The sequence below is a fragment of the Leuciscus leuciscus genome, assembly GCF_965113295.1.
Source record: "Leuciscus leuciscus genome assembly, chromosome: 20".
Classification (NCBI taxonomy): Eukaryota; Metazoa; Chordata; class Actinopteri; order Cypriniformes; family Leuciscidae; genus Leuciscus; species Leuciscus leuciscus.
In genome coordinates, this window is record NC_138744.1 from 24,750,540 (window position 1) to 24,764,846 (window position 14,307).

At 35.9% G+C, this 14,307-nt stretch overlaps 1 long non-coding RNA gene across 5 annotated transcripts; it reads right to left on the reverse strand.

Annotated features, from left to right (window-relative positions):
- Positions 1-7,974: 7,974 nt before the first annotated feature.
- Positions 7,975-13,375, reverse strand: LOC309484233. 5 transcript variants are annotated; one of them, XR_014200754.1, is made up of 11 exons: positions 13,152-13,375; positions 11,478-12,635; positions 10,811-10,840; positions 10,639-10,722; positions 10,500-10,553; positions 9,927-10,013; positions 9,022-9,060; positions 8,807-8,867; positions 8,546-8,639; positions 8,337-8,455; positions 7,975-8,229 (listed from the first exon to the last, which is right to left on the reverse strand). It is a non-coding gene; the product is annotated as an uncharacterized lncRNA (long non-coding RNA). The 5 variants fall into 5 exon arrangements; XR_014200756.1 differs by having other exon boundaries at positions 7,976-8,229; positions 10,937-12,635; XR_014200755.1 differs by lacking the exon at positions 10,811-10,840 and having other exon boundaries at positions 7,976-8,229.
- Between the last annotated feature and the right edge of the window lie 932 nt (positions 13,376-14,307).

The window sequence follows — 14,307 nt, forward strand, 5'->3', positions numbered from 1 at the left end:
TACAGCATAAATAAAAACAAACACACGTAATATGTATGCCTATAGGCAAAACACCACAGTTTTTTGGTTTTGTTTGTGTGAACTTTTATCCCCAACCATATTTCTTCATGGGCTCCACGCCAGGGGTCACGCTCAGCACCCCTACTTCCCATATGGTACTAACTGTAATTATGCTGACCCAGTTTATATGTAAAATCTTTGGTATATGTAATATCTAAAAACACTTTACATTGTGATGGAAATAAACTTTTCTTAAAGCGTGTTGTATATCACCACAGATTTATTGACACCCTTCTATCTGTGTTGTATACTGTAATAGACAATTGTCCTGCAGAATGATGAGGTTTTTTGTAAGAAAAACATTGCGAGCAAATGTTGAATTGTTGTTTGAAATATAAATCAACAACGTAAGAGGCTTTAGGCTGTCTGATTAACTCTGTATGAACAAACTCCCAGCTTTGCAGTATAGGTGGCACAGATGCAGCATCTGACCCTGCATTTAGAGGTACATTACACACTGTCTAATGCAGCTCAAAGGAGGCACTGTGAATTTGCATAGCAATTTCATTCTAAGAGGCTATTAAATGTGAAGTGACAACATGAAACACTACTTTCAATATATAAAAAAAAACACCAGTAGTTGGTGGCAAGTCAGCCTGATAATGATTGAATACCAATTTACTCATTTAGGCTCACAATAAGCAGATTACATAATTATACCATGAAAAAATAAAATAATAATTATATATATATATATATATATATATATATGTGTGTGTGTGTGTGTGTGTGTGTGTGTGTGTGTGTGTGTGTATGTATATATGTGTAAAGGCAGGATCACCTACTGGTGGAACCCAAACGGAAGTCCAGTCCTGGCTGTATAAAAACAATAAAAACGAGAAACAATGCATGCCATCAAGAACATTTATTGATTCCACAGGAACTTGATCCAGTTTCCCCCATTTTTACTAATAACTACTTTGTGTTAATTAACTACTTTCCGTTTGGGTTCCACCAGTAGGTGATCCTGCCTTTACACATATACATACACACACACACACACACACACACACACACACACACACACACACACACACACACACACACACATACACGTCTATATTACTAACAGGGGACTATCGCTCTACACTGGCCAAGAGGGGACTAGTGTTTCTGGTCATTTTGAAGAAACAAAAATTCAATTCAATTCAATTCAAATTTATTTGTATAGCGCTTTTCACAATACATATTGTCTCAAAGCAGCTTTACAGAAAAATGACATACAAAATTTTCTTTTAAGCTCTTTTTTCATAATATAACTTCAAATATGCATTTTTTAATAAAAAAAAAAACATGCCAAGTGGGGACCTGAAACTCTGAACGATCTCTATCTATACTAGTGGGGACTTGATAGCCTGCAATGGAGCTGTGTGTGTGTGTGTGAACAGTGAAGTGAACTGGCAGTGAAGTCTGCCTTCATTATGTAACTCTCTCTCTCTCTCTCTCTCTCTCTATATATATATATATATATATATATATATATATATATATAACCCATCAGTTATCAAAAATTAAAAAAATACGATTTTTTTTAGGAAAGACCATTTAAATCTACAACGGGGTAAAAAATACAGACGGCCCGACGGCAACAGTTCAAAAGCAGAGGCGAGAATATCCTCTTATCATTCATAATATTATTTTTCTTATTTAACGCTCTCTCTTCATAGATACTTTCTATGGTTGGTTATGCAGTCCCTAACAATTTACTTGTTACTACTTTTCTTAATAATTTCTTCTGTACCTCAGTAGCAGTTCCATACCAACAAATAATACAGAATATCATAACACTTTCAATGAAAGCACTATAAAACATCAGAAGCTTTATGTTGTGGACATTACAGCAAAGTTATTGCTTTAAGAAATTCATTCTCTGTTGTGGCCTATTAATTAAAACATAATTTCTACTCTAATAAAATCAATAGACATGTCCTTATTTTTCTGTTTCCTTTGTTTCTTGGATGTTGATGTACAGAGATAGTCAGTGTTTGAAATATTGCTCAATTTAAATGCAACCAAACATATGTCGTTCGTTACCATCCAACAGTGGACCTTTCTTTAAGATCTAATTCAAAACTTTTGAGTTGACTTGCTGCATCTGGTCATTTTGAAGAAACAAAAATGAAATACACAATTTTCTTTTAAGGTATTTTTTCATAATATAACTTCAAATATGCAAAAATTAAAATTAAAATTAAAAATAAATAAAATTAAACATGCCAAGATTGAATCTCAACTCTGAATGATCTCTACCTATTCAACAAGTGGGGACTCACAATAGCCTGCAATAGAACTTTGTGTGTGTGATATATATATATATATATATATATATATATATATATATATATATATATATATATATATATATATATATATATATATATATATATATATAGGCCTAGGCACCACAGATCACAATATGCATAGTTAAAAAAAAAAAAGACAAAAGAATGACGAACATCATCAGTTATCAAAAATGTAATTGCTTGAGGAAAGACCATTTAAATCTACAACGGGGTAAAAAATACAGACGGCCCGACGGCAACAGTTCAAAAGCAGAGGCGAGAATATCCTCTTATCATTCATAATATTATTTTTCATATTTAACGCTCTCTCTTCATAGTTACTTTCTATGCTTGGTTATGCAGTCCCTAACAATTTACTTGCCATTGTTATGTGCCATTGCACTCACACATACATGTCTATATTACTAACAGACCAATGTCGCTCTACACTGGCCAAGTGAGGACTCACTGAACGATGTCTATCTATACAAGTGAGGACTTGGCTGCAATGGAGCTGTGTGTGTGTGTGTGAACAGTGAAGTGAACTGGCAGTTAAGTCTGTCTTCATTATGTATATATAGTATATTATATATTATGCCTTTTATCATTCATAATATTTGTTTATTTTATTTAACACTTATTTTCTCTCTTCATAGATACTTTCTATGTTTGGTTATGCAGTCCCTTTAGGGTTTATAGGATTAATCAAACAGAAATAGCTCTTTAAGGTAACGATTTCAGGTCACTATAGTGACCTATATTTAGTATAGCGTAAACCATACTTTATACAGTGAATAATGATTTTATTAATCAAAATGAACTTCGCGTCCCCAGTTGGATGGTAAAGAACGATACGTGTTTGGCTGCTTTGTACATTTCTTGCCATCACAAACACACTGTAAAATATTTTGGAGGTCAATCTCAAAATGTTATGTCGAAAAACTAAAGTGCAATAAATAATACACGCTTTAGGGTCTGTTTACACGACATCATTTTCAACTGAAAACTGAAAACGTTTTGGCCGTTCATTTCAACGAAAATGCCATTTTGGGGGCCTGACAATGAAAGCTTTTGAAAACGAGTTTTTGTGAGCTCATCTAAAGTGAGGACTAGTTATGCCTTGTAAAGCATTTATAAAGGAGATTTAAAGGCTGTTAATATTTCTATGTTCTCTATCGTGTTGTGTTTGTTTCCTTTTTCTGTTTAGAAGATAACTGAGTCTTTAAATCTCCTTTATAAATTATTTACAAAGCATAACTAGTCCTTACTTTAGATGAGTTCGCAAAATAGTGAACTGACCACTACTAAATGCTTTATAACTGCCTGAATCTACTACATTTACTCACACTTTCTAAGTGATCTTATTAATCACTGTAAACACCTAAATAACTGATTTGTAAATAATGCTATACTTAATTTAGAAATGATAAATTGATAATTAATAAAGTATGAAAATGCAATTATTAAACACATTATAGATATGCTTCTAACTCAATAATACAGCGTTTAAAGATGTATTTATAAACTGCTTACTAATGTCTGCTTTATGAATTATGATTTATCTGTTTACCAATGCTTAACTAATGATTAATAGGATGCAGTTATTATAAAGGGTTACCATATATATTATATTATATTTCTCAAAATATAACTTCAAATTTGCATTTTTTTTTATAAAAAAAAAAGCATGCCAAGAGGGGATCTGCAACTAAATGTTATAATTATAATGTAATTATTATTATATTAAGATATTAATAATGCGACTGATAGTATTGGCTGCCTATTTATTAAAACTTTTGATATAATTTGATATTAAAAAAATCAATAGACATGTCCTTATTTTTCTGTTTCCTTTGTTTCTAGGATGTTGATGTACAGAGAAAGTCAGTGTTTGAAATATTGCTCATTTTAAATGCAACCAAACATATGTCGTTCGTTACCATCCAACAGTGGACCTTTCTTTAAGATCTAATTAAAAACTTTTGAGTTGACTTGCTGCATCTGGTCATTTTGAAGAAACAAAAATGAAATCATTTTTTTCATAATATAACTTTAAAAAAAAATTAAAATTTAAAAATTAAAAAAATTAAACATGCCAAGATTGAATCTCAACTCTGAACGATCTCTACCTATACAACAGTGGACTCACAATAGCCTGCAATGGAACTGTGTGTGTGTGTGTGTGAACAGTTAAGTATGTCTTTATTTTGTAACTATAAGTTATATATATATTTATGTATAGGCCTTCATAGATACTTTCTATGCTTGGTTATGCAGTCCCTAACAATTTACTTTCCATTGTTATGTGCCATTGCACTCACACATACATGTCTATATTACTAACAGACCAATGTCGCTCTACACTGGCCAAGTGAGGACTCACTGAACGATGTCTATCTATACAAGTGAGGACTTGGCTGCAATGGAGCTGTGTGTGTGTGTGTGTGTGTGTGTGTGTGTGTGTGTGTGTGTGTGTGTGTGTGTGTGTGTGTGTGTGTGTGTGAACAGTGAAGTGAACTGGCAGTGAAGTCTGTCTTCATTATGTATATATATAGTATATTATATAGTATATTATATATTATGCCTTTTATCACTCGTTTTGAAAACGGTGCCTTTACCATCTGCATGTAAACAACATAAACGTGAATTTGTGAAATTGTTACGTCATTCCAACCCGGTCACACTAAATGCGTCTCTATAGCACACATTGGGTCTCATTCATGAAACATTCGTAAATATACGAGTAAATATGTGAGTGATTTGCGCGTAAAGAGACATTCCCGAAAATTCTTCTCCTGATTCACAAATACTTCGTAAACGTCATATTTGATAGTGAAATGTGTGTGGGTTAATGAATTCCAATCAGTCGTAAATGGGACGCGCGTGCACGTTCATTCTCTCAATTACCATAAATCCCGCCCATTAAAACCGACTGACAACTATATATGGGCATTATATTATGACACGAAACGAAGGATTTCATATGTCTTCTCAAAAGCGAATGAAGAAGATAAATTTCTCAGATGCAGAAATTGAAGTTTTATTATCAGAAGTTCATTCAAAACGCCACATTTTATTTTCAAGCGTACATAGTGGCATATCAGGTCCTAAAAAAATGTTTTTTTAGGTAATAATGCTTTTACCTAAATGCTTTAGGTAAAAATGCTTGGCAGATGCAGTTAATGGAGTTTCATCTGTTAATCGAACAGTCCCAGAAGTGAAAAGAAAATGGTTCGACATGAAGCTTGACTGCAACACTTGTGACTTGCGGACTTAAAAATGAATAAACAGCTTGAATATAAAAAAATTAAAAAAGACTTGCGGACTTGTGTTCTGTTTGCAGATGCTTTTACTGGCTCTCGTAATAAAAGTAAAAAGAAAACCCGTATGTAATTACTATATATAATATTTTTTCAAAATGCTGTGTAAATATGTACCCGATTAAGGTGAATTAAAATGCAGCCTTTTTAATGAGCAAAACGTTCGGATGTTAAACGCACTATTTACGCGTGGCTGGGAGCAGGTGTAGATTTCTTTTCGTACCAACTAACATTTGGAAAATACAAACATTTAAATGAATCCGAAAATTTACGCCAGAACCACTTTACATACGATTTACACAAAAATGCGTTCTGCTCGTGTTTCATGAATGAGACCCACTGTGTTTATTGTGCAATTTATACGTGCATATGATAGGCATGGGTGGGTTTAGGGTAGGTTTAGTAGTGGTGTGTAATATGTAATATGTATTATATGTTTGGTTAGGATTAGTTTTGTAGGATGTGTGTGTATTACACTCAATAAAGTGCGTATTATATGCATGTAAAAAAATATATTTTCGCGTAAAAATTGCACGATAAACACAATGCGTGCCATAGAGATGCATTTTCATGAGATCAGGCAGGTCATGCACAAGTATATAACATGGTCACATGCGTACTTATCATCACGTGTTCACATGTTCATGAGTATTTTTTTTTTTTTTTTTTTTTGACAAAGTGAACTACTGGCCTGGCTTGCATAATACAGCCCTTTTAGTGTTTATAGGGTTTGTTTGTAAACAATGTTATAGTTGTATTTAACAATATTTTTAATTTTGCACACAGGTGTGCAGTGTATTACTTTAGTTTGAAAATGACTTCTTGCATTATCTTTTTAACTGTTAAATTCTCATTAATTTCTCTTTCATTATGCTTAGATGAGGTTAAATCTTGGCTTGCTCAAAACTTTTTCTCTTTAAATGAAGACAAAACTGAGGTGATAGTTTTCGCCCCACTGATCATTTTAAGACCCCCAGCATCGATTTGAGGAGCTTATCTGCATTCAGATCTACACATGTGCGGAATTGGGGTGTGCTTTTAGATGGGCCTTTAAAATTTGACAAACAAATATCTTCAGTAATTGGATCTAGTTTCTATCAACTCCGTCTTTTGTCTAAAATTAAACACTTCCTAACTGACAAAACACTAGAGATGGCTGTTCATGCTTTTATTACTTCCCATTTAGACTACAGCAACTCATTGTATTGCGGTATTTCCAAGTCCAAAATGCTGCAGCAAGATTTATTCACAAAAGTAGTAAATATAATCACATGATGATGATGATACATTTTATTTATATTGCGCTTTTCTGCTTTACATATAGCCTCACATTCAAGCTGGGGGCAAGCTGGGGCCAGTTGTACTGTTAGAGGGGCCAGTTTAGACCTTATTGTTGTCATATCATTTTCTGCACTGCACTATAGGCATTAACAGGCAAAATACCATGATTACCAATCATTCAACAATGTATTTGCATTTCCATTATATTTTTTAGATTTGCAGTCACATTAACTGCATTCTACGATTTTTGTGTTTTTTTGCAAAAAGATCAGCAAATTCATCTAGATTTAAGGCCTTTGCCCTCCTTGACTCAATACTTAGAACACCTAAATTGCTTAATCTGTCATCTGACATTGTGGACCTGAGATGATAATATGAAACGCTTCAAAACAGAGCGCACAAAGCGCGTATGCGCATCGCGGGTGCAGAATGATGTGCTCAAAGCAACATGGAGTCACAGTCACTGCATGAAAATTGGGATTTCCGACCCCGTAAACGGCCGTAAATCTCCCTAATTTTCGGCAGTTAACGACCATTTACAGCCTGTGAACGTTCGTCTGTGCCGAATATTGTCTGAAACGAACCATGACGTATGCAGAGGCTCGCGCCGGAGGTGTGAATGGCTCTAATTACCATATGAATAGCAGCTCCCGCCAGAGAAAGGCTTGAATTTCCTCACTGACTATTGGTTGAACCCACGTGGTTTAAACAAGAAAAATCACTCGTGATTGGTTGGCAGATCTGTTACTATTGGTCACCCTCGCTCATTATAAATTAAAAAAATTATATTTATATAAATTATGATATATAAATTATTTTTTTATATTCATAATACGCTATTCTGTGGTATATTCATGTCATTGTTAACCTATGGACTACACTATTATTACCATCAAGGACATGAATTTATAAAGGAAAGGAAAATTTACCAGGGACATGCTGTTTATTCAAAGAAAGAGCTTTATTAGCACAAACACAAAACAATATACACCTATGTACAAAGCATAGATCATCTGCACACACAATAAATTGGAAGCTCAGTTTCTGTTTTCATCTTCGGAGCTGTAGGTGACTAGCGGAGTTCTCTCTGAATTCGATCCACTTTGAAAACGTCTGTGGTGCGTTGCCCTGTATTTAGGAGTCGCCTCTAATCTCGACTGCAGCGTAGCACAGAGCTCTGTGAGCTCCTGGCTGGTGGTTGAACTTCATCGGACATCAGATCTATGGTGGCGCACTTCCAAATTCCCACGTCATCCTCACCTAGCACACCGTCTCGCTTCTAGCAGCTGTAAAAACAACCAATACAGACAATCAGTACTGTGATGCACTGTGTATGGACACAAAACATCTATTAATGCACGTGAAAAATAGTCACATTGACTAAAAATCTTACCCACTTTCTTCTCGCTCGACTCCGAGCTGAACTCTTCACAGCTTCGGCCAGCAATGCCAGATCTGGTTGTTTGTACCTGAAGCTCCTGCGTACTGTCTCGTAGTACGTCTTACAGGCAGCTGGAAAACAATTAAATGAGAGTGATATGAATAAAAACAACGCAAGTCACAGTAAAATGAAACAAGGAGAAAATAGTAAAAGTTACTTACAATGTCGTCATGATCAGCGTCATGAAAATCTGGACTTGCAGACATAGCTCTGAGTAAATGTGAGGTTACGCCCTCGTTATGAGGCGAGGTTACTCTATGGAAACAAAATGTATGATTAAGATCGTAAACTATAACGGATCTATTTTCTTATACAAGAGAATGAAAGCATATTCTTTGAATCTTACCTTTAAAATGTTTGTAAGTTTTTATGAAAGTAAAAAAATAAAAGAATGTAAGATTCTTTTTTTTTTTTTTTTTTACCTTGCTCCAGTTCGTAGCGCCCACAATTTGTCTCAGAGTTGTGAAGATGGCATACTGCTTCCTGTAAATTACAGGATTATTTACAATTATTAAACAAATAATAGCCATCACTCCCATGACCTCTTGCTTTATGATGAAATCATGAAAAACAGAATATTCTTACATTTCACAAGGCCTGACAAAATACAAAAGTGACCGATGAGATGAATACTTACTGGGTGTCAACAGGTCTTTGCTCAGAGGTGCGCTAGCATCTTAAGGTCTTCTAAGCAAGACTGTCTGAAACATGTCATTAAGCCAATAAAATAAACTGTTACCAAACTTGATTCTCAAGCAGTAAGTAAAGACCAATTTATAGTTATGCGTCGACCTCCCGCTGTAGCTACAGAGTAGGCTGTGTACATAGCGTACCCTTTAGCACACCCTGACGTGCACCTCTCCCAAAATGTAACAATGCGTCAATTTTACGTGGACGGAAGCGCTGTGATTGGTCTAGAACGCCTCCCTCGGGTTTCACAGGCTTCTTTCTGCATGTGTAATTGTGCGTCAACAGGGACAACAATGCAGAAGTATAAATGAAACAGTGTAGCCTATAGCGTAGAGGCTCGGGCTTCGGTCTGACGCAAAAGTATAAATCAGCCTTAAAGGATTAGTTCACCTCAAAATGAACATTTCCTGATAATTTACTCACACTGAGTGACAAGATATCCATGTCTGTCTTTCCTCAGTGGAAAATAAATTAAGTTTAAGGAAAACATTTCCATATTTTTAATGGCAACCAAAGATCTCAATGTTCCAAGACGATTCAAATGTCCGTCTCAATGCAGCTTCAGAGTCTCTACACAATCCCAGTCGAGAAATCAGGTTCTTATCTAGCAAAACCATCTGTCATTTTCTAAAATTATATATACACATTTGTGTATTTTTAAACAATTGTTTGTCTTGTGCTAGTCTGCTGGCATTACAGACATTTGAACCTTCTTTGAACATTGGGATTGTTGGTTGCCATTAAAGTCCAATCTCTGTAGAAAAATACTGAAATGTTATTCCTCAAAACTAAATTTATTTTCCACTGAAAAAAGAAATAAAGGTTGGGGCAACAGATAAAGTGAATACTCACTGGAAATTTCCTTGCGATGAAATCTGGCTGCACATTTCTCCGGGTCAGAGAAGGCTTCCACAAGACATTCAAAGTTTGACTTAGAGTCTGAAACACATGAGTCAGCCAGTAAGTACGGTCATGTTGCCTATACTAAATTAATAATGAAATACTGGAGTCATTACTACGCTTAATTAAGAGTGAGAAGAACCTACTCATCTTGAATGGACCAAAAAAAGCGAATGTTTTTGTCTCATCTTTCCATAGAACGTTTGAAAAGTAACTGACACTCCTGGAACTTCAAACGGGCAGAGGGACGACCAGACTCTGACCATAGAACGCTGCCCGTGTGAAGTTCCAGTAGTGTCAGTTACTTTTCAAACGTTCTATGGAAAGATGAGACAAAAACATTCGCTTTTTTTTGTCCATTCAAGATGAGTAGGTTCTCACTCTTAATTAAGCGGCTTAAATGACTCTGACCAGCACTGTATATATTTAAAATAGATTATTCACAAGCAGTAAAAAACTACTTGTCTTGAATGGAGTGTGACTTTGTGCAGAGCAATGTTTTGTGCATGGGGGAAAAGTACTTACCAGGAGTGGACATTTCACTGCCAGGACGCTCCACTTGGCTAGACATGGCACAATCTTTATTAGATAAAACACATGAATAAGCCTGTGACTTATGTTGTACACAACACAATATTATGTTTAAGTTGTCATCAGTACTCACCAGTATTGTGCAACATGCTGGTGTCCTCAATGGGCTGCAGCTTCCTTCGTACATTATTGAAGGGGGTAACGTTATATCTTGACGCTTATACAGAGGTAATGTAAAATAAAATATATAAAGGTAAAGAATTACATTTTTAAACTGCAATTATAAATTAAGAGAAAACGATTACCCCTGATATTCTCATCCGAATCCAATAATACTGCAAAATAAAAATCATTTGTATAAAATTTCAGGCCCAATTTGTATCAACCGATTTTATATTTCAAATGTATAAAATATCTGAAAATGAGAATACCATTTCTAACAGAACCCTCCGATTTTTTTTTTTTTTTTTTTTTAGTGTGCTTCCTCGTAACGTTAAGTTAACGTTAGATCTAATCACCTCATCGTCCTTCTCCTCTGCCTGGTAACGTTGTTACGTTAGGTGTCACATTCACGACGCACATTTATAAATTAGACAATTCACCTTTAAACCCACCTTGCATCATCTGTGAACCCCGTAGCAAGCTGCTACATGGACAAGCTAACTTAGTTAGCAAAGAGCTAAGTTAGCCAGTCAGACTCAGAACTCTATGCCATGCTGCTATCGGTTTACGTGCAGTTTAGTATCCCAAATTGACATATTCTCTCGTGTACAGCTAAAATAACATGGAGACTGAACATGAACCATGAGCAGCAAGCTAACTCTAAAAAAAAAAAAAAGCGCCAAAAGCTAACGAGAAGTTGTTTACACAGAGAGTGCGCGCGCGCGACCGGCTCTCTCTCTCTCTCTGGTCGTTCTTTTAGTTAAAACATGCGCCCTGTCACAAACGCAGCCGTTCATCTACATTACTCACCGATCAAATAAGACTTTGGCGGGCGCTAAAACAAGTTCAATGCAGGAAAATTCATGCGTGAGTTTCCATTAGACTCGCACGGTAGCCAGGCAAATGGCGAGCTCAGCTGTTGTTGACGCTGTGTGTGTCATGGTGTGTGTGCTTCAAGATTATGACGCAAGTGCTAAGATTCCGATTGGCCAAGAGAAAAAGTGCTAAGATTCCGATTGGCCCAGAGAAATGTAAATTATAAGATTTATCCAATAATGTTTCGCAATTCTAGCCTGCATGGCAGTTTACTGTGAGAAACAATACAGAAAATACAGGAATATATAATTGTTTGTGTTTTGTTAGCTTAAGTTTCAGTGTGGATTGTTTGTGTAACCTTTAGACATTAATGAAGATAATTTAATATTTTGTCTAAATCATGCAGAAAACCATCTATCTTTGGATAAAAGCGTCTGACAAATGGATAAATGTAAAATAATATATATTGCCACTGTACACTGTAAGTCCAGATGTTCCTTCATGAACAACAGCCTTTTAAAGTGGATTTGAATGTGGTTATTCAATTTGTCCCATTTTGTCTGTTTAATAATACTGCTATCACAAAAAGGGCAGTGGAAATTTCTGCAACATGTTGTGCATTGCTCCAAAAGTGGTAGCGCTATTCAAACTCCACTGGCTACCTGTCACATTCAGGATTGATTTTAAAATTTTACTATTTGTGTATAAAGCTCTTAACAAACCGGCCCCCCAATATCTGACCAATCTCCTCTGCCCGTACACTCCATCTCGTACTTTGAGATCCAGTGATCACTGTCTTCTTATCGTGCCCAGATCCAGACTTAAAAAACGAGGCGACTGCACTTTTGCGACTGCAGGCCCAAAACTTTGGAACAGTCTACCCCTCTATATCAGACTAGCTCCCTCAATTTCCATCTTCAAAACATCCTTGAAAACTTATTTATTTTCTGTTGCTTTTAATACCCCTTGACTATGATACAACTATTGGCTTTTTTATTTTTTATTTTTTTATTGTCCTGTTTCTGCCCTGCATTTTATCTATTGCCCTGTACAGCACTTTGGTCAGCCTTGGCTGTTTTTAATTGTGCGTTATAAATAAATATTGTATTGTATTGTATTTTTTTTAGAATTAAGTTAATACCTTTTAAGCCCCTTTCACACAGCGCTTTGAACCCGGCAAATTGCCGGCAAATTGCCAGAGCGCCTTCTGTGTGAACGCAAACTCGACCCGGGATTTATGCCGGGATCGATGCCGGGTCGGGACCTAGTAACATTGCCGTGTTCAGTCCCGGAACGCGCGCTGTGTGAACAAAAGCCGTAATAATGCCGTGTCGTAGTGATAACGCTGAAGCCGGGCTCATTCTCCAGCTGTGAAACGGTACGTAATGCGCAAGTTTATGATCGAATCAGAGAAACAAATGCACAGGCGTGGTTTCTCGAGAGAGAGATCGCAGCTCATAAGCAAACTTAAGACGCTGCTGAGATTACAAGTCACATCGATGTCACGTGTCTTTACGGCATTTTTACGGGTTGTGTGTGAACGCACTCTCTGATTCCGGAAAATCACTGGCAGTGTGAATGACCAAAATCAAACGAACCCGGGTCAAATCCCGGGTCACTTTATCCGTGTATTTTCCGGAATCTCTGTGTGAAAGGGGCTTTAGTCACCTGGGATAAAACTCCCCCTGCTACCCTCATTTGCATTTGTAAAGCTCACAGCAGTCTCATTTACATGTTAAAGCATTAGAGGGAGGGGGGTCACGGGGCAAGCAAGTCCCACGTCAATTTCCGACAGTTTGCAGTGTTGCCTGTAAATTGCCGTTTGCAGTCGTAAACCTGAACTTCCACAACAATCTACAGCGCCGGTAACTGTCGAAAATCCCACTTTTCATGCAGTGAGTGTTCAGCGCTGCGCTGCACAAGTGCGCATTTAAAAGTTCACGGCACAAAGCGAAGAAATTTCGAGCGCACAAATCCTAGTGTAGCCTATATCTGTCCAACAGTTTATTGATCATTTGTTTCTTCACATAGTGAAGTTTTAAATTCCAGTTATTGTGCGTTTGATGCCGATTCATAGTCCTTGTGGTGTGAACAGGCACACGGTAGCGAGTCGTTTTTAAAACAGCAACAAACATAAAATACAAATACACAAAATAAAGTCATTTTATGCAAATCCACAGCCTTTTATCTACAGATCAAGCATTATAATGTGTATATATCATATTGGAGAGAGTTTTACCGTGCATATATATAACATAATATAAATTAACATTACAAAAGTTAATGATAGTACATTTCAAATACCTAAAAATTGACAATTAAGTGATTTTGTTCGAGTCAAAAATATTACTTAACATTAATGAACCAACGGTAGCCTACACATTTTTTACTTTAGCAATCTTATGGGTTGTGGTCTCTCAGACATTGGCAGTAATAAAAATACAATAAAAACATAGTTTCCCTTTGGACTTAAATTACACTTGATACTGGGCATCATTACATTTTTCCCCTGACTGACAGGTGATGCTTGTAACCCAATCATAATCTGTTATCCGACAAGATAAGAATGTTATATTCTAATTAAATTAAATTAGAATGTATGTATTTCTCAATACTTATCACTTTTTTCAAAGCTCTTCACTCCGTTGTCTTAACCAACTTTCAGGTTCACTGCAGTTTATTTCACATTCAAAACGCATTAAAACTACCAAAACACATCATTCATGTCTCAAATTAAGTCATTCTTTCAGAACTCTAGTGAAGGTTTCAGCCAACAAACATAAATTAAATATACAAAACAAAAAACACACAAACAACAGGCAGC